Below are 5,000 nucleotides of genomic sequence, written 5' to 3'. Positions count from 1 at the left end.
AAAAGTTCCTACTCGAACATCTGGGGCTTCTCCAATAAAGACCTAACTCATACCAGGGGGCTTTAAGCCCCCTTTTTGCTTTAATGCTTTTCCGAGGAGGCGATCCTGACACCAGAAATCAAAAAGGGGGCTACATGCCCCCTTTTCACGTTGAGCAAAAATCCAAGATCAGAAAGAGACACGAAACGACGTCTGTATGCGTCCCCAAAAGCAATACGCCGCTGGGAAAAGCAATACGCCGCTGGGCTTGGCAGAACCCAGCACACCAAAACATCTGGTGGCAGACGTCGTAACGCCAGACGAATGACGGAAGGAGGCCACCGTAGAAGTAGCTGAGCTGCTCCCTACTGCCTGAAGGTGTCGGCTGGGAAACCACGCTAGTATCCTAGGTAGGGAGACGGGCCTCGAAACGTGGATCGCTCCCCTGGCCATTAGAAGACTCCGCCTAGACCAGCTCAACTCCGAGCTGTAAACCGGTGGTGTACGGCTCTGTCAGACTCGGAGTCCTTGCCATACGGACGCTGCATATAGGAAGGATATGCAGCGTATGACGAAAACACTGAAAGGTACGCCAACGACGAAAGACAACATGTATTTATACATGTAAGACCGTCGTCGCGCTGCTGACAGCAGCTCCCGTCGTTGGCGATGGCAAAAGGACGCTGAAGCGTCAAGAGCATAGTTGATGATGGCAAAGTGAGTTCTACTAGTCGTGCTAAGGACGAGTCCCACGTTTTGGAGCTAATGCTACAGGGACATGATGCCCGAGGTCATGTCCTAGTTACGCAGCGGGTTCCCTGCAAAAACAGGGAACAGAAACCGGGCGTAGCGAAGCAGAGGGAACATCTGCTTGAGGTTTGTTCCCCACGTGTTTGCCGTGCGTGGCGACCTGTGTCGGCGGAAAGAGGATCCTGGGATCTGAGGGCCCTCTCTCCTGCGGGAGTGTAGCTGCCCAACACGTACCTTTGGCCTCTGCTTCGTCTAGACAGGCGGCTAGGCGAGAAAAGCAGCCCTGTGCCTAGTCAATCGGCTCGGAACACCACTCGTGGGTTCTATTGGGCGAGGAAGTGAACCTAGGAGTCCGGGGAAAGCCCGGTCGGCCTTTGTTCGCGGACTATATCCCGGGTGCAAGTCCTAACCCAGGCGGAGCCGGGTTCCAATTGAGGGTCCATGGAGGCCGGGACACACGCCGGGACGAAACAGTTTCCAGACAAATATGGATCCTAAAATTAAATTGACGCCGATAGACGCCTCGGTACCTCGCAAGGGGGAAAAGGGAGTTAAGGAGGCTACCGTCGTTGCCCCCGGCAGGACGACGGCAGCGAGTAAAAAGGCTGGGGTGGTCTCACCACCCCAGAAAAAGGCGAAGGAGGTTGAAGTTGGGAAGGGCGCTAAAACGCCCCCCAGCACCAGACCCCCGACGCTACGAAGCAAGGCTACATCATCTAAGCCTGCAGGAACGATATCCCCTGCGCCGACAAAGGATATCAAGAAGGACGGACCGGGGACACCACCCCGTACAACTCCACCGAGGAAGCCAGAGGCCAAAAAGCCAAAGGCAACCTCAGAAGGCAACGCCACGTCCCCGGACGGAGGAAAGGGCCATGAAGTCGACAGCGACGGTTGGGTAACCGTCGTGAAGAAGGAGAAGCCGCAAAGGGCGGAAAAAGCCCAGAAAAGCGGCGAGGAGTTGCCAGGAAAGGTGTCGGCGGAGGCGACACCTGGTCCATCGAACAGGCCTCTCGATAAAATCAATGGAGAGGCCTCGAAACTGTTCAAGGGTATCCGGACCAGCTGTCTTGGAAAAGAATCCAGGCTCAGCAAGGAGACCGGAGCCTTGATCGTAGGCAACGCGGCAGCTCTCTACGAGCTAGTCCAGGAGGTTCTTATCCAGAACTCTTTCCTAAAAGGACAGCTCGCGGCGATCCGGCAAGAGGTGAGAGCCTCCCAGAGGATCGCAGAGAGGGTTGCCCCGACGGTTTCGCAGACGACGGGTCCCCGTCCGACTGTGAAACCCGCACCAGTTCGTGCGGCAACAACCTACGCGCAAGCGGTAAAGGTTGACGCCAATCGAGTTTCCCCAGAGGCGGTTAAACCACCACGACACGTGGTGCGTATTTTCCCGCCGAAAGGGAAAGGACAGAACAGCGACGTTACCAAACAAACTGTTCTGTCCCTGGTCAAGCCGGCAAAGGCCAAGATCCGCGTGAGGTCTGTCCGACGCATCCACTCCGGTGGCATAGCCGTCGAAACCGAGCGCAAGGAGGATCTAAAGGCCTTCGTCAACTGCGCGAAGCTGAAAGAAGTAGGGCTTTCAGCTACTCTACCGACCTTGAGGAACCCTACACTTATAGTGTATGACGTTCCCAAGTCGATGAGGAAAGAGGAGGTTTCTTCCAGTATCTGGAAGCAAAACCTCAGCGATATGACCCAGGGGGATGTGTCGTCCAATCTGAAGGTCCGGTTTGCAACCGGCCCGAAGGAAAAGGACACTGCCAACTGGGTCATGGAAGTCAGTCCGCTGGTTCGCCAGCGGCTGAAGAGCATGGGCAGGGTGTACCTGGGCTGGTCCGCATGCAGAGTGCAGGACTATGTCTCTGTTACACGCTGCTTTAAGTGTCAAATGTTTGGCCACATGGCCAAACATTGTAAAGCAAAAAGCGAGGTTTGCGGTCACTGCTCCGAAGAAGGGCATACCATTGCCTCTTGTACGGCGAAGAGTAAGTCCCCGACTTGCTCGAACTGTAAATCAAGAGGCAAGCAGCACAACCATAAGTCGCGAGACAAAAACTGCCCTGCCTATAAGGCAGCTTTAGACCTAGCAGTATCTCGTACGAATTATGGATAGAAACGACCCGGAGAATCCTCTAAGGCAATTGCGCATCGCGCAGCATAATATGCGGCGTGCGCTAATTGTTCATGGTGAGGTGAGCGAGCTAATGCACACAAAGGAGATCGACGTGTTGCTCATGCAGGAACCTTACCAATTTCAGGGACAGATTCCAGGCTTTGGGCTCACGGCGAAGGTGATTGCCGAGAATGAACGGGCTATGGCCGCAATAGTGGTCAGAAACCCGGACATCTCGGTGGTAAAAATCACACAGCTGTGTGATACTCACACCTCCTGCGTTTGCATTAGCGGACCCTTCGGTAGTTTCTACCTCGTTAGCCAGTACTTTCAATGCTCGGAAGACATTGAACCAAGTCTGGCACGCTTGGAGAGGACACTTGATGCTCTCCAACACCGTCGAGTCGTGATAGCCGCGGACGTCAATGCCAAATCCCACCTTTGGGGGGGAGAAAGCGTTCGACCGGACACGCGAGGCGAGAAACTCGAAGAGTTTATCGCATTACACGACTTGACGATTTTGAACGAGGCTGGGAGTATTCCTACATACTCCAGCCCTGCCGGTGAGTCATGGATCGATGTCACATTATCGACTCCAGATATGGCGACAATTGTGCGAAACTGGACGGTTCACAAGGATTGGACCTCCAGTGACCACCGACTCATTGATTTTGTCTTACAGTTCACGGACGTGAATGAGAATCGAAGCCCACAGCCTCGATTCCGCACGTTGCATGCGAACTGGGAGCGATTTGATCAAGTTCTTCTTGAAGGCGCGAGGCAATTACCCCTCGGCACTGGTTGCCGCAGGGAAGTCGAACACCTAGCACAAGAGGTCGAGAAATCGATCATCGATGCGTGCAATGCCTCAATGCGCCCCAAGAAGTGGCATTCGAAGTCCGTCCCATGGTGGACGGAAAATTTGACGAGAATGAAAGCGCGAGTCTATCGACTTAGACGAGCCTTTCAGCGCGAGAGGAACTCGGAGGAGAGAGCGGCAAAGCAGGCTGAGTATCGAACATCTAGACTCGCCTACACAGCCGCAGTGCGCGCTGCGAAAGCACAAAGCTGGCAGAACTTTGTGACGGAGCAGGGGAATAAAGAGCCATGGGGACTTGTTTACAAGATCGCCCAAAAGAAACTCTGTGTTGAGACTGCGGTCTCTAACATTCGAACGCCGGAAGGATATACGACTGACTGGGAATCGACTGCCTCGCAGCTCCTACAGGCGCTAATCCCGGACGACTCGTCCACGGATGAAACGCCGGAGCAAGCAAACACCAGAGCTGATGCTGCAACCGATCCGCCGACTGAAGACTGTCCAGTCTTCACGAGGAATGAGCTCGGAGCTGCAGTATCGCGCTTAAAGCGAGGCAAATGCCCTGGGCTGGACCGTATAGAGGCCGAGGTAGTTAAATGTGCTTATGGATCCATCCATAGTGCTCTACTTCGACTCTACAACGGGTGTCTAGCGCACGGGGTCTTCCCCGTTAGGTGGAAAATCGGCTCGATCAGAGCAATCTTGAAAGGGCCCGATAAACCACCAACGGACGTCAAGTCGTATAGACCGATATGCCTACTTTCCATCTTAGGCAAAGTATTAGAGAGACTAATGCTTAACCGAATGAGTAACATATTCCTAAACCCAGAACATAGTTCCGATCGGCAATATGGATTCAGGCCTGGACGATCCACGGAAGACGCCGTGGTGAAGCTCAGGGAATTGATATCCCAGCGAGAGGAACGATATGTGATGGGTCTCTCCTTCGACATCGCCGGAGCTTTTGATAATGTTTGGTGGCCAAGCATACTTCAGAAGCTGAAACGCCGGGGATGTCCCCGAAATCTTTATCGACTCATGGTCGACTACTTCGCTGACCGTATGGTTACAATAGTTTCCAAACACGGTAATGTGCGTAAGCAAGTCACCAAGGGCTGCCCTCAGGGGTCGATACTCGGTCCGAGCTGTTGGAACCTAGTCTTTGACGAAGTTCTACAGCTCCTATCAAACGAACACCTGGCTTGCGAGCCAATAGCCTACGCTGACGACTTACTCGTGGTATTCTACGGAAACTCGAGGAATCAGTTGCAGCAAAGAGGGCAAAGAGTCGCGGATACAATTTCTGAGTGGTGCGCCACGCAGAAACTTACA

The sequence above is a fragment of the Colletes latitarsis genome, unplaced genomic scaffold (genome assembly GCF_051014445.1).
Source record: "Colletes latitarsis isolate SP2378_abdomen unplaced genomic scaffold, iyColLati1 scaffold0044, whole genome shotgun sequence".
NCBI lineage: Eukaryota > Metazoa > Arthropoda > Insecta > Hymenoptera > Colletidae > Colletes > Colletes latitarsis.
Note: the sequence above shows the minus strand (reverse complement) of the source record.